The sequence below is a fragment of the Eublepharis macularius genome, chromosome 4 (assembly GCF_028583425.1).
Source record: "Eublepharis macularius isolate TG4126 chromosome 4, MPM_Emac_v1.0, whole genome shotgun sequence".
Lineage (NCBI taxonomy): Eukaryota > Metazoa > Chordata > Lepidosauria > Squamata > Eublepharidae > Eublepharis > Eublepharis macularius.
In genome coordinates this window covers 179,861,251-179,888,168 of record NC_072793.1, presented here as the reverse complement: position 1 = coordinate 179,888,168, position 26,918 = coordinate 179,861,251, and the positions used below count along the sequence as shown (strand labels likewise).

At 48.2% G+C, this 26,918-nt stretch overlaps 1 pseudogene; it reads left to right on the top strand.

Moving 5' to 3' along the window:
- The first annotated feature begins 298 nt into the window (after positions 1 to 298).
- Positions 299 to 26,290, top strand: LOC129327275 (zinc finger protein 420-like; annotated as a pseudogene).
- The last annotated feature ends 628 nt before the right edge of the window (positions 26,291 to 26,918 follow it).

Genomic DNA, 26,918 nt, shown 5'->3' with positions numbered 1-26,918 from the left:
CCCAGGCCTGAGGCTGAGGAGGGGAGAGATTTCAGTAGGCCTCAAGGCAGCCTTTCTCTGAGTTTCAGGCCTCTTGGTGGCCCATTTCCCTGCAGGCCTCTGTTTCCCAGGCAACCTCCTAGCCTCAGCACTGGGCCTGGAGACAATAGAAGGCAGAGCAGGAGCCAATGGCTGAGGAGGAGGCAGGGCTTGGAGAGCGAGTATGAAAGGGATCCTCTGAGGAGACAGGCTTTTTTCCCCCTGGAGATTTTTTAGCCTGTGTTTTAATTTTTTTATTCAAGACATTAGCATGTAGCTTTTCTACCCAAATTAGGGTCCCCAAGGTCATGGGTTAATCTGCCCAGTCTTCGTGAAAAAAAATTAACGGCATGTAGCAGTTTAAAAAAAATTAGGCTTCTTTCTTTGTTCTGGCAGAGTCCTTGCCTCATTTTTGGCCTGCGAGAGGGCAAAACCTGACCAAAGAGGGTGTGTCCCGGAGAGGCAGGGAGGGTGCTCTGGGCCCTCCCCAGTTTAGCCCTTGAACTGGAATGGTTTAATCAGGTAGTTAGGGCCCTTGCTCGGGCTGGAGAGGGGTGTGTGTGGTGCTATTGATAATAATCATAACAACCGCAAATGCAAGATCTCTTCGGGGTCAGCAGTGAAGAGAAACCGCCCCAGTCTAATACATGTATAAATCTGAGTCTCAGACCTGGTTCACCTATCCGGGAGAATTAAGTGGCGGAGACCTGAACTGACAGAGTGGCTGGTATTGATTTAAGGAACTTCCCCCTGGTTGTTCCGTGCATAAATTCAAGGTGTTTTCAACTAAGACTGTGGATGTAGGAATACATTGTGGGATGCTTTCCTCTGCTAACATCCTCTTGCTACAGAGATGCATCATGACCAGCAGAGAGAGAGAGAGAGGGCAGAAATGTTGCAGTACATTCATTCTGTATCTTTACAGAAAAGGGTTTCCCAGCCTCTTTCTTTCTCACCAGACAGCAATGAAAATACACTCTTGATGGCTTCTCCAGTGTCTTCTCCATATGGTGAAGGGAAAAGGCCAGCCATGCAACCAGCTCAGGTAAGGGAGAGGGGTCACTGGGGAGGTGTCCAGGGGACAGCAGGGTGGGCTCCTTCTACATTGCAAGGCTCAGGGGATCGGACTCCTTCCCCTTGATTCTGGTGCTGCAAGATGTCAAGGTTGGCCACTTTGAAGGTGGGAAAATGGTCACCCTCTATGTAGCATTCCATGTTTAGAGAAGAAAAGAATCCTGTCCCCAAAATATCCCACCAAAAAGGATTTGCTCCTCTATATGGACAACTCTGGACTCTTTCCCAAAAACCTGCTAGCCCCCTGTGACTAAGGACCACCCCCAAGATGCCACAAAGAAGGCTGGGATGGAGGAGCCCAATGTCCCCACAGGGCCCTTTCCCCTTCCTCTTTGTTGCTGGTGTTCCATTTATCTTATTTTTATCCTATTTTTCTCTCTGATCAAAGACCCAAAGCTGCTTTTCGCACCATTCTTCTCCACTTAATTCTCATGACAACTTTGTAAGGAAGATTAGGCTGAGAGACAGACAGGCCCAGCGTCCCCAGGCGAGCTTCCATAGAAGTATGAGGATTCAAACTCAGCCATCCCAAGTCCTAGTCTGTCATTCTACCTGCTAAACCACACTAGAATCTTCAGACTTCTTTTCTTGTAGACCAGCTTTCTAGTGATGTTAAGAAATGCTTCTTTCTTCTCCTTCCAGGGTGGGGTGTCCTTTGCAGAGGTGGCTGTGTATTTCACACAGAGGGAGTGGAGATTGCTGAGCCCAGCTGAGAGATCTCTCTACAAGGAAGTCATGATGGAGAATTTTGTGAATGTGGCCTCTCTGTGTAAGGACCCCGTCCTCCTGGGCTGTCTCCTTGTTGTTAGGAGTGACTGTAAGGAAGCCCCTGCTATGGAAGGACACACCCTGCCTGTGCTGGGCCCACTGACTTATCTCTGCCACTCTCCATGATCCTTCGTCTGGTGTGGGAGGGGCTGTTGGGTTTCCTCGCAGGGGAAGAGCTGCTGCCTGGCAGCAGAAATTGCCCACATGAGAGGGTATCACAAGAAGAGTGAGGAGTTGCTTGGATCTGGAGAAGGTGGTCTAAGCAGGGGCTTCCCTCCAGTCTGGGCCTTGCCTTTCCTGGGCTGAGAATGTGGCTGTGGAGGAAGCCCTGCTGGCTTCTCTGACACTTACTTAGTTCTCAGGTTGCTCGGCGTTGCCGAACTTATGTTCACATTGAAGAGTTTTAATGTTTGTTTGTTTTGTGGATAAAAAGGGCCTCAGATTGCCAAGCCTGGCCTCATCTCCTGGCTGGAAGAGGAGGAGGAGCAGTTTCCCCTGATCTCTGATGAAGAGGAGGGATTGGCAGGTAGCTGTCATGGGGTTGTGTGTGGCCTGTGCTTCCTTCCAAAGGCTGTGGCACTTCTGTGCCTTTGTGTGTCCTCTTAGGTTGAGCTGCTTTTCAGACTTTTCTGTATGCTTGACTTATACCTAATATTTTTAGCAGTTGATCCACAAGCACTGGAATCAGTTTTGGTATGGTTCTTCCGCATGTCTGCTTCCGCATGTTCTTCCGCATGTCCGTCAGTTTCTTTTCTTCCTCAGATGGCTTAAATAATGAGGATTTTCTAGCTCCGAGGAGACTGTCATCTTTGGTGGAATCATAGCACCCACCCTGCTTTACTTTTCCATATGGTTCAAAATTAACACACTGCCTGTCTTTGCCTTGGGAAGCCTAAATTGGCAGCAGATCCACCACAAATTTCTATATCTCCCCAGCCCTGGACAAGGTCCAAACTGGAGTGGCTTGTCTGTGCTGACCCAGAGCGAAGAGGCAGAAATCAGCACCAGTAGGTTAAGTCAGCCTCTGTGGGATGGAGCCCAGAGCAGCAGCAGTGGCTATGACCCTTTCGAACCACTCTGCTTTTTCTGGTGCAGAAAGTGGTCCCCCTCCCTCCCATATTCTACTTGTTTTTTTGCTGTTTTTTAAAGTCATTTTCATATTGCTGTATCGATCTACCATTGTGATAATAGATGCAACAGGTTCTCTGAATTCCTGGTTTTAATTTACAAAGAGTAAGGAAAAGGGCCTGTCTCTGCAATGGAAGAGACTAGAGGCTTCTTTAAAAAAAACAACGTTGAGTGTTCAGGGAACCTGCTGCAGCTATTATTACAATGGTTGGTCAATAGAAGAAGCAACATGAAAACGACTTTTTAACAAAAAAAACCCCCATCAAAACCAGAAGTGGAGGTAAAGGAAGGTGGAGGGAAGGAGTGGTTCGATGATGGTGAATGTCCCAATCATCCAAAAGTGGGTTGGAGGTGGGTGGGATGAGACAAAAAAAGGAGGAAACATTATTCACAAGGAAGAAAGGTAACTCAGAATATATTTCCAAAAAAGCTGAGGTTGGAAGTGCTCTCAAAAGAACCAGAAAAAAAACAGAGAACAAAGAGAAAACTTGAAGTGAAAACTAAAGGCAAAAAAAGCGTGCAGAAAAGAGATGATAACTCAAAGTGGTACGAGGCCAGACCCATTATGGAAAAAAAAGTGTGCAAAACGACCTCAAATTAGCTTGGCTGGGTTTTAAATGTTGAAGCGGTCTTTTAGTTCTTGGTCATATGAAAATGGTCAAACTCTTTCTCCCACGTCAGATTGCTTATGCTAAGCCTAGCCAAATATTGTCCTATCCAATTGTCAGCAGCTCTCTGGCCGGGGATGTTCCCAGACACTGCTACCCATGAGAGCTCTTTAACTGGAGATGCCTGCGATAGGAAAGCAGAAAAATGACCCCCCACAACTCTACACAGATCTCATAGGAAGTCACCCCTGCCCCCCATCACTGAGGAGTGTTGTAAGTGAATCTGAAGGGCCTGGCACATGGAGATTTTTACCTGGACAGCAACCCAATATAATCTTGCAGCTGAACCCCCTCCTGTCCCAGCCTATTTTGAACCCTAGGCCTGACTAATCTCTTCTTCTTATCGATGGATGGCCTATTGTCTGGAGCAGCCAGTCAGGAAGCTGATTTCAGTCCCCAAGGAAAATTCTGAAGGGGTTCTAAGAGGGGAAGAGCTGATCCAGAGAGAAAGGGGGTGGGACAGATGGAGTGCTGATTGCATTGGAAGGGTTGCAAGGCTTGCCCACAGTGGACGACTCGGAGACAGCATGTACTTTGGGTGAATGGCTGACTGTTGTGGGAGGAAGTGGACTCGGAGGTAGCATATACATTGGGTCAACAGCTAAGTGTTGTGGGAAGGCAGGAGTGTGCTGCTCCCTTCAAAGCCGAAGGGAGATTGACAGCTGCCACTCCTGCTTCCGCTAGAGAAACGGAAGTGAATGGAGAGTGAACTCACTTCTGAAGCTGGATTCTCTTTTTGAATGTAAACTTGATCCTTAATTTTTTCCCATTCCTGCTCTCTTTGCATGTTTAATTGCTAAAAAAAAAAAAAGAGTTTCTGGAGCTTTTTTGGTAGGGAGGGGAGCGTTTCTCCCTTATCATAGTGGAAGGGTGGAGAGCCGATGTGGGTTATGTTCCCAAATTGTGGGGAGTCCTTTGGGGAGTGAAAGAAAGGTGGTTTCACCTCTGGCATGGGAAACTGATGTAGAACTACCCCGCATGGCCTCTTTATGCCACGGAGAATGAGAATTTATATTGCTGGCATTGGTCTCGAGTTGCTAGACCTCAGCAAGGAGCCTTTATGCTACTCAGCCGCCTTACTTTTTTCTTAGAGCTGTCTAAATAGGCCTCTAAGAACTTCACGCTGCTTTCTTGAAACAGACCCTGTTTAATACTATCAAAATCTCCTACCTTTTATATCAGCCAATATGGAGATTGGGGGAAATTCTTAAAACCACACTTGTCAGAGGGATTCTCCAGAAAGCAGGAGCTCCCCGTTTCTCTCTTACAGCGTGTTATGCGTGACCCCAAGAATGACGCTTTTCATGGGTGCAGAAAACACACGAGAAGTGTTTATCTTAAAGAGAATACCATACCATGGATGCAAACAAGAAAAGAAACCGTTGAATACCATAGACTAGGACATCTGATCCCAGGAAAACCCAAATACGTAAAAACGCATCTCCCTTCCACACACAATTAATTTATTTACATGATTTATAGTCCGCCTTTCTCACCGTGATGTTTAAGGAGAAAGATTTATTGGTTTTAGGGGTTGTTGTTCAGATTAAAATCATCCCAGTTATGTTCTTCCTATGGCTGGTCTCTTTCCTTGCAGTCCCCTTTTGAAAGTAAGATAAGGCAGAAACACTGGCCATTTCTCTCCGCGGCGTATGTATATAAGACTGAATTTCTTTCTCTCCCATTTTCTCTCTGAGAATCACTGTCCCAGTGAAATGCTGCTCTCCATTTCATGAAATGAATGTGATCTTTCCCAACAGTTTTGACAGAGATAAAACCAGGGGAATCCCTGAAGGTGCCAAACGCACTGCAGTATGGTGGGCAAGCAGGAAAAAAACCTGCTTCCCAAAAGCGTTGAGCTCGGGGCGGAGAACCCATGCAGGAATGGCAATTGTTTGCTTTCTCTGCAGCAGATCATTTAGCTCATTCCTTAATTTTGAGCTCCATCATTACCTGTGTGTCAATGCCAGGTATGTGAAGACAACCCCAGTGACCCCATTTTTGTCAAGGGTAATGAGAAATTACCTCTGTGGTGATCCAGCCAATGCAGATGAATCTGACCCTCAGCCTCTAGGCAGCACTAAGCAGTTACCATGGGCACAAGTAGAGGAGCACCAATCAGCTCTGTGTGACTCCTGGCTGCACAGCCATCACCAGTACCCCTGCTGGCTGCTAGCTTATGGCATTAAGGACTGCCCCAGGCAACTAGTGGGAAGCCAGCTTGCTAATGCCCTCCCTCTATTGGGGGTGCAGGCAGGAACTGGACCCTCTTCCTCTTTGGATTCCCTCATTTCCTGAATCCCTGCAACATGGCTTGGAGGGCACGAGCCAAGGGTGTCAAAACCGTTTGAGCTGCTCCAGAGCTGGCTTAGACACATTTTTGGTGTAGCAGTGGCTCCAGTGGATTTTTCTGGTTGCCAGAAGATCAATTTTTTTTTACCTTAAGGACTATAGAATACAATTAATACCTACAAAAAAGAGGGAAAGGCTGAACAGCACAAGATGACAACCTGCGAGCATAGAGAAAATGAAATAGGTAAAAATGCATCCTTCCTTCCCTAGATGTTAAACTTCTGTAATGTTATAGGCTTTTTTGTGGCTGTAGGAATCAGAGGACTCAGATTTCAGGAACAGAACATTTTGTCTTAAAAAATAAAGTGTACAATTGATACACACAAAAAAGAACATACAGAGAACAGCAGAGAAAATGAAAAAGTTAAAAACGTATCCCTCTTTCCCTAGTTGTTCTGATACCTCTGAGCAAAATGCAGAAATACTCCAATAGTTTCAGGCTTCTTAATGTCAATGTGAAGTTTGATCCAATGGCCTCAGAGTAGACACTACAGTCGTACAGCTCGTCCAGGCCTGACTGGACTTTCTGACCTCGTGTGCTGCCAGTGTTTCCTTCACCTGAGTTCCTTTGGTGTTACTCGCTTGCCTGCTTATCTGGCTGGTAGGCTGTAATGGCGTGCCTGACAAGACGTTCTGGGTTACCTGACAGGGCTGGGCTCAGAGCCTCCACTCCCTCCTCCCTGGCTTTCTGAGACTGGACCTCTGTCCCTGCCGTCTCTTCTCTGAGCCTTGCTGCTTGCTGCTGCTTCGACTCTATAGCACTGCCTCCTTAATCCTTCACGACTCTCTCCTCCTTCAACCTCTCCATTCTCCAATGCCCACCACCCTCTCCTGCATGTCTTCCTTTTGAAGCTCCCTCTCTTTATTTTTTTTTATTTTTTAATATCTGACATAGAAAACTACAAAAAACTACAAAAATACAAGGGAAAGAAAAAGGGAGAAAAAAGGGGAGGGGGGCTGGGAAAAGGGGGAAAACAACATACAAACAGTAAACACTACACTACATCTCTTGTATTCCCTTCATGCTGCAATTTTTCTTAAAAGTTAACTTTCTAACATGCGATCAGATTAGTAGATCTTATATAGTACCAGCCATATTCAGGATCAGATCTTCTTCCCCCCCCCCCTTGCGTCTCGGTCTCAATTCTCTCTGCGCAGCTGGAGCAGCTGCGCCCGCTCTCTCCTCCCCCCCACTTTCCCCTTCAGACTTTGGATGTTCATCTTGATGGAACTCCTGATGGTTGAACAAAAAGTCTGTCAGCTGGGCTTCCGATGTAATCTTATAAGTTTGATTGTTATAACTAAACAAAACACCTTCTGGAAACAACCATTTATATTTCACATCACATTTCCTCAAGAAAGCCACAAGTCCTTTATACCTGAATCTTCTTTTACGAGCCAAAAATGGAACATCCTTCAAAATTTTAACCTTGTTGCCCAAATAATCCAAGTCCACATTGTACGAATTATATAAAATGGTGTCCCGAGTCTTCCTAGATGAAAATTCAATAATAATCTCACGAGGCAGCTGCCGCTTCATTACATACTTTGAAGATGTCTGCCGGACCTCCAAGATGTCGCTTTTTAACTCTTCTTTAGTTGCCTTTGCGAATGTCGCCAAAAGTCCAGACACCACATCTTTTAAATTTTCATTTTCCTCCTCTTTTACATTCTGAAGACGCAGTACCGTTTGGGCACGGTCCACTTGCAATCCTATTAATTGATTCTCCAGAAGCTTCACTTCCTTACTTGTTGCTTTCATGAGTACTGCGTTCTCGTGCGCAGACTGCTCTGCTCCGGTCGCTGTTTCTTTAATGGCTTTCACCTCGCTCTCCACTGAATCAACTTTTTGCCCCATTTCATTCAGTTTCGCTACAAAGGGCTGCACAGCATCGAAAACTGCTCATCTCACCAACTCTTCCAAAGTTTCCCCCTTCCCCTGTAGCGTCGCCATCACCGATTTACTCATTGCTGGGCTCTGCTTTTTCGTCGCCATCATGGGGGCGGGGGGACGCCAACTGAGTTCCGAAACTTGGTAAAGGAGGAAGAAATCTGCGCCTTCTTAGCTTCAGCTCCCACCAATCCTTCGCATACGCTTAAGAATCAGAAAGGATTCGCTTACTTACAGGCTTTCACCTTAAATCTGCTTATTGCCGTTCTCCATGGCCTGGCAGCACACGAGGCGCTGCGCCAGTCTGCCGGCCTCCGTTGGAGCAAGCGAGCAATTTACCCCCTGCATTACTTCCAGGGGGTTCTTCCCGCAGCGCCCTGGATCCAGGCTCCCTCACTGGGAGTCCTGAGGGTTAACCCTCGCGGGTCAACCGCCCAGACAGGCTGCTCAGACAGTTCCCCCCGGACCTGCGGAGAGGAACATCCGACATGGCCGGGAAAACGAAACCGAATCCCTTTTGAAGCTCCCTCTCTGCTGCCTCCTTCCCGCCCCTCTGGCCTGGCATCCTGTGCCGGTACCTAGCTGCCTCCTCGGAGTTAAAAATGTATCCATCTTTCCCTAGTTGTTCCGATATGTCAGAGCAAAATGCAGAAATACTCTAATAGTTTCAGGTTTCTCAATGTCAGATTTCTTCTCCATCTGGCTATCCCCCTCTCCTCGGACACTCCATTATTTTATTCCATGAATGACTATCCCTCTCTTCAAAGGTATTCTCCCCAAAAGCCCCTCTCCAAACAACTCTCCCTCCCGTTAACTCACTCAGGGAGGAAAAGAGGAGGTTTTTAACACTGGGTCATTTTGAGGCAGAAGGTCTCCACTGTATATTCTCTCTTTTCTCTGCTTGGGCTATTTTTATTACTGTACAAATGGCTGCTCTGGCAATTTACTGAGCTTGGAATTTAGAAAGAATTGAGAGAGGGGGAGAACTGAGTACAGACTATTTGCTCTTAACCCCTGACCATTCACAGACTCCAAACAAAACCATCACAAAGCAAAGTAGAAAACTCTGACAAGGATATTCAGGGAATGTGCTTCCTCATCAACCCAAATTTCTCTTCCTTTCAGCAGGAGACCTGTGGAATTCACAGAATGAAACAGAGGCACATCTGGCGACTAACAAAGAAAAAACATATTCAGGATTGAAAGAGAGCATTGGACATAGTGATTCCCTGAGGAAGCAGAAGGGAAAACATTCATTGAAAGAGAAGAATACTTCTGACCTTTTGCAGCAAAATGACTCTCAAGTGAAAAACACGTACGAAGGAGAAAATAGTACTGAGTGTGCTGCTACCAGAGAAAATAAGAAGAAAACATATAAATGCCTGCAGTGTGGAAAAATCTTTAGTGAGAGTGGAGATCTTAATGCCCATTACAGAATTCACACAGGGGAGAAACCATATAAATGCCTGCACTGTGGGAAAAGCTTCAGTCAGAGGGGACAGCTTACTATCCATCAAAGAATTCACACAGGGGAGAAACCATATATATGCCCTGAGTGTGGAAAAAGCTTCAGTCTGAGTGGAAATCTTACTGTCCATCAGAGAATTCACACAGGGGAGAAACCATATAAATGCTTGGAGTGTGGAAAAAACTTCAATCAGAGTGGCGATCTTATTGTCCATCAAAGAATTCATTCAGGGGAGAAACCATATAAATGCCTGGAGTGTGGAAAAAGCTTCTATCGGAGTGGACAGCTTACTGTCCATCAAAGAATTCACACAGGGGAGAAACCATATAAATGCCTGGAGTGTAGAAAAAATTTCACTCAGAGTGGTGATCTTATTGTCCATCAAAGAATTCACACAGAGGAGAAACCATATAAATGCTTGGAGTGTGGAAAAAGCTTCAGTTGGAATGGAAGTCTTAATGCCCATCAAAAAATTCACACACGGGAGAAACCATATAAATGCCTGGAGTGTGGAAAAAACTTCAGTCAGAGTGGCAATCTTACTGTCCATCAAAGAATTCACACAGGGGAGAAACCATATAAATGCCTGGAGTGTGGGAAAAGCTTCAGTCGAGGTGGAACTCTTACTATCCATCAAAGAATTCACACAGGGGAGAAACCATATAAATGCCTGGAGTGTGGAAAAAGCTTCTATCGGAGTGGAAACCTTGCTTCCCATCAAGGAATTCACACGGGAGAGACCATATAAATACCTGGAGTGTGGAAAAAGCTTCAGCTGGAGTAGAAAACTTACTGCCCATCAAAGAATTCACACAGAGAAGAAACTATATAAATGCCTGGAGTGTGGAAAAAGCTTCAGGGGGAGTGGACATCATCAAATAATTCACTCTTTGCAGAAACTGTATAAATGACCGGAGTTTCAAAAAAACCTTCAATCACTGTGAAAGCTTTATTTCCCATCTTGAGAATTCCCTCCGGGGGTTGGGGGTGCTGTAGAAATGCTTGGAGTTTTGATGGACATTTCTTCAAATAGATTGGCTTACAAAATTAGAATGTAATGCAATAGTTCATAGTGATCTCTACCATAGTTTCGTTTAATTACTTCAAAAGTTTCAGAGATTAAAAGCCAAATCCTGAGAACCCACCATCTGCAGCATATCACAATTTTGTTGAGGTAGGGGAGCAAGACGCTCCAGGCTTCATGGTCCAGGGTGCAGAGTGAGCGTGCTGAGGTCCCTAGCATCCCTGACTAGATCCACTGCTCACAAAGCAGTGCCTGATGACATCCCTCTGAGTAGCAGAAAGGGTGTGCTGGCAACTACCCCCTTGGCCCTTCATCCCATTGGCATCAAGAGGTCAGGAAGGGAAGACCTGGGAACTGCACAACCACAACAAAGGTCTGTGATGCCACTGATGCTCTAGGGCATCCTGCAGATGCGTCATGTAAGTTTACGATCCTGCAGGTGGGGCCCAGAGTTCTGTTGGAATTGCATTTTGTGACCATAGAGACCAGTTGGCCTGGAGAAAGCTACAGCTTCAGAGGTCATACTGTATGGTATGTCATCCCCACTTACCTCCTTCCTTTTTTCAAACTCAAGCCCCTCCAAGAACCACCCCAAATCTCTGAGAATTTCCTAAACCAGAGCTGGACACCCTAGATAAGCATCAGAGTCAGAGTCCATGGCCCACTTGCCTTGTGCCAGCCCAAGGAATGGCAGTTATCTGTAAGAATATATGACAGCGTCCCACCAAAGCCTTTAACACCCCTCATAGTCCTCTGGGGAAGGTCTTCAATGTGTGACGTGTGCCAGCTGGGTCCCAGCCACTGTGGGGCAGGGTTGGCAGTCAAAAGATATAGCCCACTCATTCTCCTGTGGCAGCAAAACATAAGGTGGAGTCTTATGTTTGGACCCTCCCCCCAAACATGCACCCTTAGCCCCTTCCCTCAGTGAAGAAGGCACACACAAAGGAGGAAAAGCAGTAGGTATTAGGCATTCCACTGGAAATGCAAACACCACCTCCAGGCATATGGGTCCTGGCAGGTATGCCTTGAGGTAGGATGGCTGGGCCTTTGGTTCAGTGCCCACATGGAGAGAGGCCAGATTTAGGTCAGGGAAGCTCAGCTGATGTTTTGCCCATGCAAACCACAAAAGGGGGAAGAAACCATCCAGCTGATGGGCTGAAACAGACGTTCATCATTTTGGGTGACAAGCCCCTTCTCAACCTGTACATGCCACACTGACAGGCTGTCACTTCCAGCGGCATCCTCCCCCATGTATCTGCCTAGTGGCTTATCAAATACTAGCAGCACTGGGACAGGGGACAGTGTATTGGATCCAGTGTCTGCATACCTATCCCCCCTTTGACCAATCTCCCTACCCAGTTCCCTCTGTAACCTGACCATAGCGGCGAGCAGAGTGCGCAAGTGGAAGTGGTGGGCATGCAGAGGGGAGCCATGTCAGTTAAGGGTAGGAAAATAGGACTGAAGTTCAGTGGCACTGTGAAGTCTAACCTCAGTTTTTTCCTGCATGCATGTATGTGAATGCCCCCCATCCAGATTTATGAAGAGGAATCCATTCTATGAAGCCCTATGGGAATATTACAGACTAGCAACAAAACCCATTGTAGGGTGGGGAAAACCGGGCTCTAGAAAAGAAAGAGCGGGCGGGCAGGCATTACTACTTACTCCGCTCCTGATCCCAACTGGGGGAAGGGGTTTTTTTGTCACCTGGTTCCCACCTGATACCCACTGGGTGTAGGGGGGACATTGCTGCCTGCTCCGCTCCTGATCCTGGGTGAAGGGAGGTGAGCGTTGCCACCTGCTTCGTGCTTCATCCCGGCTGGGTGAAGGGGGGTGGCGGCGTTGCTATCTGCTCTGCTCTTGATCCCAGACAGTTAAGGGCGTGCAGGCATTACCTCCTGCTCAACACCTGATCCCGGTTGGGTGAAAGAAGGGGCATTGCCACTTGCTCAGTACCTGATCCCGGCCAGGTGAAGGGGGGGGGGACATTTTCCCCTGCTCTGTGCCTGATCCCAGCCATATGAAGGGGAGATGGGCATTGCCGCCTGCTTGACTCTCAATTGCCATCTACTCCATATGTGATTCCTGCTGAGTAAAGGGGGTGGCGTCGGCAACTCTTCTGTTCCTGATCCCAGCAGGTTAAGGAAGGGTGGTCATTGTTGTCTGCTCCATGCCTGATGTCAGTTGGGTGAAAGTGGACATTGCTGTCTTCTCAGTACCTGATCCTGGATGAGTGAAGGGAGACACATTGTGCCCTGCTCCATGCCTGATACTGGCCATATGAAGGGGAGGCAGGCAGTGCCGCCTGCTCCTCTCTTGATTCCAGATGGGTGAAGGGGAAGTGGACGTTATAACCTGCTCCGTGCCTGATCCCGCTTGGGTGAAGTGGGGGCAGGCATTGCTGCCTCCTCTGCGACCAGGTGAAGGTGCATTGCTCCCTGTTCTGTGCGTGGTCCTGGCCAGGTGAAGGGGGCGGGCGTTGCTACCTGCTCTGTGCTTGATTCCTGACAATTGAAGAGAGGGGCATTGCCACATGCTCTGCGCCTGATTACCAGCTGGGTGAAGGGGTGCATTGCCACGTTCTCCATGCCTGATCATGTCCGGGTGAGGGGGAGTGGGCATTGCCACCTATAAGGTGCCTGATTCCAGATGGGGCAAGGGTGGGCAGTTACTGTCTCTTGCTCTGCACCTTGATTCCTGCTGGGTGAAGTTGAGGTGGGTCAGTTGGTTGAGGTGAGTCAGTTGGGCATTGCCACTTCCTCCCCACTCTGATCGCTGGCGGGAGGACATTTCCACTTCCTCCTTTACTGAATTGTGGCTAGGTGAAGGGGGGGGGAGGTGGGAGAGAGCTTCCTCCTTGCCTTCACTTCCCGCCATGGTGCACTCTCTGGAGGCACGGGCTCCCTTGCTTGGGCTTCTTGCCACTACAGTGCCGTCTAGAGGTGCACTGGGCTAGGAAGTTAGTCGTCTGGAATACGGCTTCCCTTTTATATAATAGGAAGAGGGGAGTGGTGCTAGGTCAGAGAATGGCATAGAGTAGGGAGTGAGCATGGGAAGCAAGCTTCCTTGATTTAACAGCAAACACACAGGGACACAACTGTTGATCAGTTCACACTTTTTTGAATTGCAGCAAGGAAACAGTAACAAGGTCTGATGAGTGGGTTTACCAACTGGCTCTTTACAGGGCCTTCTTATGGCTTCTGTGAGATGGCCTTGGGAATCTGTCCTTACCTGGATCTTGGTATTCCTATACAGAGCCCTTATTAGGATCAATAATCTCCCTTCAAGAGCTGGCTCCTCAGCTGTTCCATATAATTCTTTATAATGGTTTTCTACTGTTTTCAGAATGGTTTAGAAAGCTGCTTGGGCACAAGTTCAGAGACTACGACCTATACCGAGTACATCCCATACTGCCTGTTGCTGTAAGTAGGATCTTACTATGTAATTTTGTTTTCTTTAAGCCCTGCTCCAGTCCTGTTCTCAGATTTCTGATTGGTGACAAGGTCCATCAAGGTCAGTCTTGTCTACACAGAACGGCAGCAGAGCAGAAATGACTAACATAAAACAAGTAGCCCAAATACTATTTCGCTTCCAGGAAAAATGCACAGAAGCATTCAGGTGCCAAAATGTGAGTGTTGCACAGCATACCGCTGAAAAAACTCTGAGGTTCTTATGCCTGTCATCAAAAAGAAATTATTACAAGCCCACCTCCTGAAGCATCTGAAGCGCCCCAGGTAAGCACCAGTCCAGGTAGCAGAAGAGCAGCTTAAAAGGTACAGATTTGGCCAGCCTTAGGACAATTGGAGAATGGCATTTCGAGACAACGTGTGGTGCAGTCCTAAACCCCGAGCTGGAAGAGCTTAGGAAGCCAACTAAGAGTTACTCCCGTGCACTTCGGAGTGAGGCCAAGGTCTCTCCAAACTACGCAGGCTTCGCTGATGCAGCACAGCAGAGCGGGGCTCAAGTGGCTCCCCAAGAGCCTCCTCCCCTTCCCCTGCCCAGACATAGTTTAGGATGCCAAATCTGCAGACAGCTGCATCTCTCCCCACACCTGTGCACGCGCACACACCCCACGGCTTCTCATAGACACTCCCCATAGCTCAGATCAGGCACAAGTCATGGGGCTATGGGTGCCCCCCCCCCAACAACTTCAATTTCCTCATTGTCAACTTAAAAATTGTGTAATTCTTCAATGGTCATTGTTGTGGGTTTTCCGGGCTGTATTGCCATGGTCTTGGCATTGTAGTTCCTGACGTTTCGCCAGCAGCTGTGGCTGGCATCTTCAGAGGTGTAGCACCAAAAGACAGAGATCTCTCAGTGTCATGGTCTCTCCCCCACTCTCAGTAACTGGTTGGCAACTGTGCGAGGCAGGTTGCTGGCCTGGATCGGCCACTGAGCTGATCCAGTCAGGATTTTATGATATTCTCATGTGGGAATATAAAGAGGTGGAGGGAATAAGATGAGGGAGTCCCGCCGGTCTCTGAAAGAGTCTCCTCTGGGGCCGCCTCTCCATCCATATCACCCCTAGCCCATCAGTGTCTCCAGCAGCCTCTCCCTCTTGCCAGCCAGCTGGTCCTTGCTGCTTCTCTCCTCCTTTCCTGCCCGAGTCCAGCATGGCTTACCCTGTTGAATTCCTGGACGGTGACTCACTCAGGGTGGCTGACAGGAGTCTTCTCTCCCTTGCAAAGACCCCTTCAAGAATCCTCCAAGACCAGGACCCAGGAAATATTTTAGCTGCCCCAGAAGGACATCCTGTGGGATTTATAGCAAAGTAAGGTTCAAACAAAGCCCAAAGGAAAAGAAATTCAGAAGTGAGTCCTAGGAAATGCGCCCCCCCCCACATCGAATTGAAACTGTCCAAAATGTTACATTACAGCTGAAAAGCCCACGCCAATGTGGAGAGTGTTCTTTAAGTTACAATAAAATAAACCCAAAGAGAGCCAACGGAGAAATTAGTGGGCTAGAGAACGTATCTGGAGTTGCAGAATACTCATGTGTGTGACTGAGTTTTTGTGTGTGTGTGTGTGAGAGAGAGAGAGAAAGAGAGGCAGTGTGGGAAAGGGGTATGATATTTTTCAATGCTTCCTGGGAGGCGGGCTTTTATAAGGAGAGTTTGAGTATGATCTTCTTTCTGTATTAGCTTCTTACATGTGGTGTGTGTATGAGGCCTTTTACACAGGGAGCATTTAGGAGAGTCAGCATGGTGTAGCAGTTAAGAGAATCAAACTAGGATCTGGGAGAGCCAGGTTAAATTCCCCATCTACCATGGAAGCTTGCTGGATGACCGTGGGCTGCTCACACTCTTTTAGGCTAACCTACCTCACAGGAATGTTGTGAGAATAAAATGAAGACGAGGAGGCCTTTGTAAGCCTCTGTGTGAGTACGGCACAGGCAAGATGGCAAAGTGAAACTGAGCAGACAGAGCTGTGCCTTGGCTGGGACTCTGGAGGTGCACGATCTCTTCCTCTGGGGATGTGACATGGATGCAATTCCCTTTCAGCGCAAGGCCCTTTCAACCCACTAGACAGTTTGGAGAAAGCTGGTTCTGGATGTGAGAAGCGCCAGGGACTCTTTTTCTCAGGGGCGGGGTGCTGCTTCCACATTTCCTTCTGTTGGCAGTCCTGCCTGTCTCCCTTTAACTCTTCCAGAGCCCAACCTTGCTCTTCTCTGGGGATCTCTTAGCCAATTCTGACCCGGTCAGATCCTGCTTAGCATCCAGCCTCGGATCAGACGGGTCTATACCTTGCCACCTTCCCTCCCAGAGAGAGAGAGAGAGAGAGAGAGCGCTGGCAGAGACCTCTCTCCTCCCCTCCCACCCCGCCCCGCCCCGCCCCGCCCCGCGGTGGAGAGACCGAGGAATCCTCTGCGTAAAATCCGGTGCTGCGTCTCCAGCTTGCCAAGGCCGCGCCTCCCTCTCCTTCCCCCGCTGTCCTTTGCAGGCTTAAGGGGAGCGAGTCCCCCTTCCCAGAGGCACCGCCAGGAGGGGGCCTGGCGAGGCTTCGCCAAAGGGGCCCCGCTTCTCCCCACGCGCCCCGCCGCGGCTCCTTCGCCGGTGAGTTTGGAGCGCAGACGCGGAGAAGGCGGAGGGGCCGCCGGGCCAGGCTGCCGGACCGCAAGGAAAGCAAAGCAATCTGGGGGCGCCTGGAAGACCAGGCGACGACGTTTCAGGTTTACTGTTGGGTTGAAATGGCGCCCGGCCTTTAAGGTGCCGCCAGATGATGTTGTTTTAAGGGAAGGGAATGGGCGGCAGGAGAAATGGGGGTGGGAGAGGCGAGGCCCAAAGCAGCCGCCGATCCAGAGCTGGAACCGCCCCATCCAGGCCTCCGAAGCGGTTCCCTGGTGGTGTATGGGGGAGGGAGGGGGCGGCCTCTTTTGTGCAAAGTCAGGAGGCCCCTGCAATGCATGCGGGAGGTGGTGGTGGGGAACCCGCTTTCCTGTGCCTGTGGAATGCCTTGAGCTCGGCTTTCATCGGGGTTGAAGAAGGGAGAGGAGGCCCGGCAGCTCTGGCCGGGGCAGTTCCTGGAGATCTGGGGGCACAGCCTGGGGAGGGAGGAATCTCACCCAGGGTCTAGGGTGTAACATGGAGTTGCCCTCTGAAGCGCTCCTTTCTCCTGGCAACCCACGGTGGGGGCTTCAGGGAAGGGAGGGAGAGGCCAGGTCTGGAGCCGGGACTGCTCGGTCTGGAGCGCCAGCGTGGCCACGTTTGCGGAGGGCATAAAATCATTCCTGATAGGGAAGGCTAGAGCAGTCTTCAAAGAGCTCCAGTGCGGAAAAGGAAGCTCTTGGTAAGTGTGACAAGGATGCAAACGGAAGCCAAATTATTTTAAACATCTTTAATGATAGCTCCTGAAGGCATTTACAGATCCCCAAGTGTCCAAGAACACAAATAAAAGGAGGTGAAAGTGGCAGCAATAAATTTTAAGCGGAGGAACAAAAAAATTTAAGTATTGGCAAAATCAGCATCATCCATTAGGAGCACAAGATAGACACTGTGAACCTGATGAACTCAAAGAAAAAATCCTTAAGAAACAGCGCCAATAAAGGTGTGCAGCATACAGTATAATGGCAGTGAGAGCGATCTCTATGGTAACTCCAAAATACAACATCCTGATTGACTCAGTCTGAGAGTAGCTGAGGTGATAAAATTTAAGGGAGAAGCCCTGGGAGGAATGGCACCCCAGCAGAGTTCCTTGCAGTAGTGCAGTGTTAACAATGCAGTCCTAAGGTGCCTTACCCCTTCCTAAGCCCATTGAAGTCAGTAGGCTCTGCAGAGAGTAACTCTATAGACTTGTTTAGTGGATTTCTATGCCTCATTTCCAAGGGACCTGCCCAAGGAAGTTGGCAGAATAAAACTGTTAAAATATCTTCTTGCACTTCATCTTTTTGGCTTCACAGAACAAGGACCTCTGCGCATTTGGTTATTCCTTGCCTTGAAAAAAGGATTGACTGCCGAGTAAGGAAACTCTGTGGTCTTGCTGGGAATACAGACTGGAGACCAGTTCCCAGGCGGAGGCCCTGAAAGGAGGATTCCTGCTGAGCCAGGCAGAGGCCAAGATGCAGGAAGAGCAGGTGAGACGGATCCAACCTGGGAGCTCCAAAGGGGCAACCGATGTAAAGGACTCTCCTACCAATCCCACTCCCCAATAAGCACCCAACATTTCCCCAAAACCAGACCATTTCCCAGGTTTTTCCCAGCACCATTCCTTCCCTCATCTGCCTCCCCGTGCCTGCCTGCTGTTTCAGGGGCTGACAGAAGGGCCTGCTGATTCCCCCAAGGGAGACGAGGCTCCCTCAGATCGAAGGCAGAGGCTGCAGTTCTGGGGCATCGAGCAGGAGCAGGAGGGAGGTAAGGAAGGGTGAATGGGGCACCTCGCAGCATCTTCTCCTTTCTGCTGAGGAAGCCTGAAATTCACACGCTGCTGTCTGTCTTGAGGGAAAAGGTCCTTTCCTCGAGCATCTCAGATGGTTTTAAAAAACTGTTGCCTACCTCCAAATCAGCCCTTGAGGATGTAGCCAAAAGAAAGGTATTGTGGGGTGGGGAGGATCATAAACACAGAATTGTTCTGGCATCTATGGTATTTCTTCCCAGTAACATTCAGCATCTTCTCTCCTGTGACCCCCCCCCCCCCGCAGCAGTGTGTCTTCAAGAGGGGTGTGAAATCCCTTCCCTTGGTGCTGGAGTGATGCTGCTTCACTGTATTTCGTGGGGAGGTGGCGTGTGAGAAAGGAGACCTGTTTTGTAGAATCCCCACGGCTGTATGAGTTTGGCTCTATCTCCCTCCTAGCATTCTGATTGCTGTCATCTTAATGACTTTGGATTAAAGGTCCTGTTTTCACATGCTTATGGGGGCTGTATAATGAGGAGGCTAGTCCAACCTCCTTGGAGGGGATTGAAAAGGATGGGGCCACAAGAGAGAAGGTCGTTCTGTTTTCATCTGGGCCTGGATGCTGTAGGGGAAGGGGCGAGGCCTGAGGGGCTGTAAGAGACAAGGCTCTTCTCTGCAGCCTGTCAGATCTAACCCTGGTCAATGGAAGGGTGCCTGACACAGGCCTTCAAGGTCAGTGGTTTCCAGAGTTTTTGATCTAGTGACCTTCAAGCCCAGACTTTGCATGGTGACCCACTGTAGATTTGGGTAAGGGACTGGGAAGGTGCAGAGAGGGGAGCATGGGGTTGCAGAGACATGAGAAGATGGCAGATGTTGGCAAAGACTTGGGTGGCAAGTAGGTTGGTGCTGAACAAATCCCACAGCAGGTGGGCCAAGATTCTGGGCTGCTGAAGGAGCCATGCCAAGAGGGAGCCTCTGCTCACACGTGCCACTTTCTCTCCTCCCTTTTCCGTGGATTGAACAGCTCCCACCTACTCTCCAGCTTGTATGGGGAATTTTCCCAGAAGCCAAACTGAGTTCACCCATAGTCCTTTTTCAGCAGGCAGGGAGCAAGAGACCGTCTTGAATTCTGAAATCCTAATTTTTCACTGCCTTCTTTTTCCATCTACTATTGTCAAGTTACTAGTTGCCAGACAGCATTCCAAAGCCCCCGATTATTGTCGCAATGTGGGAGGGCAAGCAAAGAACGGGAGAGGCTGGAAAGGGTACAAGGAGCAGGAACCTCCCTTATATTACCTGGATGAGGCTCCTTGCAAATTGGGGGGAAATTAGCAAGCAAGGAGCAGTCTTAGCGAGAGGTCCATAACTAGCGGGATTTCCCACCAACTTTTACAGTGTCCATCCCACAGGAAGCTGACAAGACAAGGTTTTATCCAAGACAAAGGTATTTTTTTATTGAAAGGAAAGCAGCATTCATACGTGTATCAAGCAAACATAGTTCCAAGGAATATAGCTGGGAAATGGGTAATCGAGTATGTTTGAGGGGAAGAGTACCTATCAGACGAGAAGCGAGGTCTGCAGAAAAAGAGCGGCATCTGTGAAGAGAAGCCCAGGGTGATCCCTGAGGGTGCGACACTTGGTTCCCATGGAAGCGTGGACTCTTTGACTGGGCCAGAGCCCAGATATTTATAGGGTGGACAGGACCTTGGGGCTGGATGGTCCTATACACAAAGGACTTTGATATTTGCCGCCTGAGAGGGATGAGGACTTTGATGCATTTTGATCAACGTTCAGGCCTGAGACAAGGGATGCAATTGCTTATTTTAGGTTCAGCCTCTAAAGAGCCTTTTCTGGGCCTGGGGGTTGCCAGGAGCCCAGGCCTGAGGCTGAGGAGGGGAGCAGCCTGCAGTAGGCCTCAAGGCAGCCTTTCCCTCAGGCCTCAGGCCTCCTCTCGGCCCATTTCCGTGCAGGCCTCTGTTGCCCAGGCAACCTCCTAGCCTCAGGATTGGGCCTGGAGACAAAGGAGGGAAAAGCAGGAGCCAATGCCTGAGGAGGTGGTGGGGCTTGGAGAGCAAGTATGAAAGGGATCCCCTGAGGAGACAGGCTTTTTTCCCCTGGAGATTTTTAGCCTGTTCCCTGGCGTCAGCTCTGCGCTTGCCTGCGACTTACCTCCTGTGCGGCCCGGTTGCTAATAGGCCAGAGACTGGTACCGGTCCACGGCCCAGGGGTTGGGGACCCCTGCTATAGATCATTCACCACAGGTGCAAGATCTCTTTTGAGGTCAGCAGTGAAGAGAAACAGCTCCAGTCTGACACATGTACAAGCCTGAGTCTCAGACCGGGCCCACCTATTGAATAGAATTAAGTGGTGGAGACCTGAACTGATGGAGTGCCTGGTATTGATTTAAGGCACGTCCCCCGGCCTTTTCATGCATGGATTCAAGGTGGTTTCGACTAAGACTGTGGATGTAGGAATACATTGTGGGATGCTTCCCTCTGTTAATATCCTGTTGCTACAGAAATGCATCATGTCCAGCAGAGAGGGAGAGGGCAGAAACTTTCCCCTCGCTGGGTTAATTTTCATTGTGCGGGGAGATTTTAATTCCTAGCTGGAATCTCCCAACAACTGCCTCCAGTCAACCCGCCCATCCCATCGCCTCAGCCCCTCATTTCCAGCATATTTATTCTGTATCTTTAGAAAAAAGGATGTCCCTGCCTCTTTCTTTCCTTACCAGACAGCAATGAAGATACAGTCTTGACGACTTCTCCAGTGTCTCCTCCCTGTGGTGAAGGAAAAGGACTAGCCATGCAAGCAGCTCAGGTAGGAGAGAGAGCGGTCACTGGGGAGGCGTCCAGGGGACAGCAGGGTGGGCTCCTTCTCCATTGCAAGGCTCAGGGGATTGGACTTCTTCCCCTTGGTTCTGGTGCTGCAAGATATCAAGGTTGGCCACTTTGAAGGTGGGAAAATGGTCCCCCCCCTGTGTAGCATTCCATGTTCAGAGAAAAAAAGAATCCTGTCCACCAAACGACCCACCAAAAAGCATTTGCTCCTCTATGTGGACATCTCTGGACTCTTCCTCAAAAAGCTACATGGCCCCTGTGACTAAGGACCGCTCCCTCTGGCCCAAAGATGCCCCCCCAAGAGGGCTGGGAGGGAAGAGCCCAATGTCCCCACAGGGCTCTTTCTGCCACCCCTTTGTTGGTGGAGTTCCACTTTGGTTTTACCATTCTTAGTTTTGCTTCTTCTTTCTTTATTTTATTTCTTAGTTTTCTCTTTGATCAGGGACCCAAAGCTGCTTTTCACATCAGCCTCCTCCACTTAATTCTCACAGCAACAACCTTGTAAGGAAGGTTACGCTGAGAGACAGACAGGCCCAACGTCCCCAGAGGAGCTTCCGTAGAAGTGCAGAGATTCAAACTCAGCCGTCCCAAGTCCTAGTCTGTCTTTCTACTCACTAAGCCACACTAGAATCTTGGATCTTCTTTCTTGTAGACCAGCTTTCTAGTGATGTTAAGAAATGCTTCTTTCTTCTCCTTCCAGGGTGGGGTGTCCTTTGCAGAGGTGGCTGTGTATTTCACGCAGAGGGAGTGGAGATTGCTGAGCCCATCCCAGAGAACTCTCTATAAGGAAGTCATGCTGGAGAATTTTGTGAACGTGGCTTGTCTGGGTGAGGATCCCTTTCTCCTGGGCTGTCTCCTTCTTGTTGTGAGGAGTGACTGTAAGGAAGCCCCTGCTATGGAAGGACAGACCGTGCCTGCCCTGGGCCCACTGACTTACCTCTGCCGCTTTCCACAATCCTTCCTCTTATGTGGTTGTGGGTTTTCTTTGCAGAGAAAGAGCTACTACCTGGGCGTCCTTTGCGTGGCCCACATGAGAGTATCACAAGAGGCACCTGGAGTAGCTTTGAGCTGGAGAAGGTGGAGGGGGCCAGTCTAAGCAGGGGCTTCCCTCCAGTCTATGCCTTGCCTTTCCTGAGCTGAGATGTGTCTGAAACCCTGCTGGCTTCTCTGACAATTACTTAGTTCTCAGGTTGCTTGGCATTGCTGAACTTACGTGCGCACTGAAGTGTTTTAATGTTGTTGTTTGTTTGTTTTGTGGATAAAAAGGGCCTCAGATTGCCAAGCCTGGCCTCATCTCCTGGCTGGAAGAGGAGGAGGAGGAGCAGTTTCCCCTGATCTCTGATGAAGAGGAGGGATTGGCAGGTAGCTGTCATGGGGTTCTGTGTGGCCTGCATTTCCTTCCAAAGGCTGTTGCATTTCTGTGGCCTTGTTTGTCCTCACAGTCTGAACTTCTCCTTCGCCTTTTCTTCACACTTGACTTACTCCTGATTTTCCTAGCAGTTGATCCACAAGCTCTGGAAACAGTTTGAGTACGGTTCTTGTTCTCAGGCCTGCCCTCCCTCTTCATTTTTGCATTTTCTCAGGTGCCTTAAATAATGAGGATTTTCTAGCAAGGGGGCTGTTGTCATCAGTGGCATCACAGCACCCCTTCTTATTTTTCCATATAATTCCAGATGAACACACTGCCTGTCTTTGCTTGGGGAAGCCTAGGTGGGCAAAAGCTTCACCACCCAAGTCCTCCCACCCCCAGAACATGGTCCCAAGTGGGGTATCCTGTCTGGGCTGACCCAGAGCAAAGAGGCAGAGGTCACCACCAACAGGTTAAGGCAGCCTCTGTGGGATGGTGCCCAGAGCTACAGCAGTGGCTACGACCCTTTCAAACTACACTGCTTTTTCTTGTCCTGGAAGTGGTCCCCCTCCCTCCCCCATGCCACCTGGTCTCTTTTAAAAAAATCATTATTTTCATACTGATGTATTGACCTATCATTATAATAATAGATGCAGTAGGTTCTCTGAATTCCCAGTGTTCATTTTGAAAAAGGCATTCTCTTGCCGCTTCCTTTGCAGAGATATATTGCATAACATTCAGGGTACCTGCTGCATCTATTATTGCAATGGTTGGTCAATATAAGAAGTAATGTGATCCACATCAATTCCTGACAGATCTCATAGGAAAACATTTCCTTTGAGAAACACTTTCCCAAGAAAGGCCCCTCCCAACCACTCCTCATTAACTCAGGGAGGAAAAGAGGAAGTTTTTAACATTGGGTCATTTTGAACTAGAAGGCCTTCATTGTGTACATACTCTCCCTTTGTCCACTTGGGCTATATTTTCTACTGTACAAATGACTACTCTGGCAATTTACTCAGCTTGAAATTTAGAAAGAATAGAGAAAGAGAGGGTGAGAACTGGATACAGACTGTTTGAACGTAACCTCTGTGAACCCCTGAGCGTTCACAGAGTGCAAATGAAAACATTACAAGGCAAAGTAGGAAACTCTGACAGGATATTCAGGGAATGTGCTTTGTCATCAACCCGGATGTATCTTCTTTTCAGCAGGAGGCGTATGGAAGTCATGGAATGAAGTGGAAGAACATCTGGTGACTAACAAAGAAGAAACATATTCAGATGTGAAAGAGAGTGTTGAATATAATGGTGCCCTAAAGAAGCAGAAAAGAAAACATTCATCGAAAGAGAGGAATAATTCTGACCTTTTACAGCACAGAGACTTTCGAGTACAAAACGTATATAACGGAGTAAACCGTATGGAATGCACTGTTACCAGGAAAAATAAGAAGAAAATATATAAATTTCTGGAGTGTGGAAAAGGCTTCAATCGGGATGGAAATTTTACTGTCCATCAAAGAATTCACACAGGGGAGAAACCTTATAAATGTCTGGAGTGTGGGAAAAGCTTCAGTCACAGTGGCGATCTTACTGTCCATCAGCGAATTCACACAGGGGAGAAACCATATAAATGCCTGGAGTGTGGGAAAAGCTTCAGACAGAATGGCGATCTTACTGTCCATCAAAGAATTCACACAGGGGAGAAACCATATAAATGCCTGGAGTGTGGGAAAAGCTTCAGACAGAGTGGACATCTTACTGTCCATCAAAGAATTCACACAGGGGAGAAACCATACAAATGCCTGGAGTGTGGAAAAAACTTCTATTTGAGTACACATCTTACTATTCATCAAAGAAGTCACACAGAGGAGAAACCATTTAAATGCCTGGAGTGTGGAAAAAGCTTCAATTGGAGTGGAAGTCTTATGGTCCACCAAAGAATTCACACAGGAGAGAAACCTTATAAATGCCTGGAGTGTGGGAAAAACTTCAGTCACAGTCGCGATCTTACTGTCCATCAAAGAATTCACACAGGGGAGAAACCATATAAATGCCTGGAGTGTGGGAAAAGCTTCAGACAGAGTGGACATCTTACTCTCCATCAAAGAATTCACACAGGGGAGAAACCATACAAATGCCTGGAGTGTGGAAAAAAATTCTCTTTGAGTACCAATCTTACTGTCCATCAAAGAAGTCACACAGGGGAGAAACCGTATAAATGTCTAGAGTGTGGAAAAGGCTTCAGTCAGAGTGGAGAGCTTATTGTCCATCAAATAATACACACAGGGGAGAAACCATACATATGCTCTGAGTGTGGAAAAAGCTTCAGTCTGAGTGGATATCTTGTTGCCCATCAGAGAATTCACCTAGTGTATAAACCATATAAATGCCTGGATTGTGGAAAAACCTTCACCCGGAGTGGAGAGCTTTGTGCCCATCAAAGAATTCACACTGGGGAAAAACCATATAAGTGCCCGGAGTGTGGGGAAAGCTTCAGAGAGACTAGAAACGTTACTTCCCATCAAAGTATTCACACAGGGGAGAAACCATATAAATGCCTGGAGTGTGGAAAAAGGTTCAATCAGAATGGAAATCTTACTAACCATCAAAGAATTCACACAGGGGAGAAACCATATAAATGCCTGGAGTGTGGAAAAACCTTCAGTCGGAGTGGCGAACTTATTGTCCATCAAAGAATTCACACAGGGGAGAAACCATATAAATGCTCGGAGTGTGGGAAAAGCTTCAGTCGAGGTGGAACTCTTACTATCCATCTAAGAATTCACACAGGGGAGAAACCATATAAATGCGTGGAGTGTGGAAAAACCTTCAGTCGGAGCGGTGATCTTATTGTCCATCAAAGAATTCGCACAGGGGAGAAACCATATAAATGCCTGGAATGTGGAAAAAGCTTCAGTTGCAATGGAAGTCTTACTGTCCATCAAAGAATTCACACGGGAGAGAAACCATATAAATGCGTGGCGTGTGGAAAAAGCTTCCGTCACAGTGGACATCTTACTAACCATCAAAGAATTCACACGAGAGAAGACATACAAATGCCTGGAGTGTGGAAAAAGCTTCAATCAGAGTAATAAGCTTAATGTCCATCAAAGAATTTACACAGTGGAGAAACCATATGAATGCCTGGAGTGTGGAAGAAGCTTCAGGGATAGTGGATACCTTTTTTACCTGTTAGACTATGGAATTTCAGTTATTTAGAGTTTGTCTCCCCCCTTCTGCAAGAAGCACAAGGTTTCTTGGTTCCAAAAGGTTTATTGGAAGATTATGCTCAGGATACAGGTGTCTACAATTCAAGGGCTTGAGGCCCTTGGCTGAACGAAAGCTTTGTTGAGAATGACACATGAAAACGAAGGTAACAACACTTCAAACACCTATTTTTAGCCTCCCCCCTTAGTCCTGTCTGTGAAGGCAAGGGAAGACGAGGACGTCAAGGTCGTTGGCCGGAACGGGCTAATAAGGACTCTTCGCTCCCGTGGATACATGTGGCCTGGGTACCACTTGGGCCTAGAGGGAGGAAAACTAAACAACTACAGCTTACAGTATGTTAACATGGTGTAACTCTGGCTAGAGAACTGACAAGCAAACTGACACTCTGACAAGCAAACTGACACTCAAAGAATTCACCCTTTGTAGAATCCGTATAAATGCCTGGAATGTGGAAAAAAACTTCAGTCACATTGGAAGCTTTATTTTAAGAATTTACTCCGGTGGGGGACATGCTGTAGAAATGCTTGGAGTTTTGATGGACATTTCTTCAAATAGATTGGCTTACAAAATGAGAATGTAATGCAACAGTTCATAGTGATCTCTACCATAGTTTCGTTTAATTACTTCAAAAGTTTCAGAGATTAAAAGCCAAATCCTGAGAACCCACCATCTGCAGCATATCAGAATTTTGTTGAGGTAGGGGAGCAAGACGCTCCAGGCTTCATGGTCCAGGGTGCAGAGTGAGTGTGCTGAGGTCCCTAGCATCCCTGACTAGATCCACTGCTCACAAAGCAGTGCCTGATGACATCCCTCTGAGTGGCAGAAAGGGTCTGCTGGCAAGTACGCCCTTGGCCCTTCATCCCATTGGCATCAAGAGGTCAGGAAGACCAGGGAACTGCACAACCACAACAAAGGTCTGTGATGCCACTGATGCTCTAGGGCATCCTGCAGATGCGTCATGTATGTTTATGATCCTGCAGGTGGGGTCCAGAGTTCTCTTGGAATTACATTTCCAGACCGTAGAGACCAGTTGGCCTGGAGAAAACTACAGCTTCAGAGGTCATACTGTACGGTATCATAGCCCCACTTACCTCCTTCCTTTCTTCAAACTCAAGCCTCTCTAAGAACCACCCCAAATCTCCCACGAATTTCCTAAACCAGAGCTGGCCACCGTAGATCAGCACCAGAGCCACAGTCTATTGCTCAAGCCAAGGTGTGGCAGTCATCTGTTGGAATATATGGCAGTATCCCAGAAAGTCTTAAACACCCCACATAGTCTTCTGGCAAA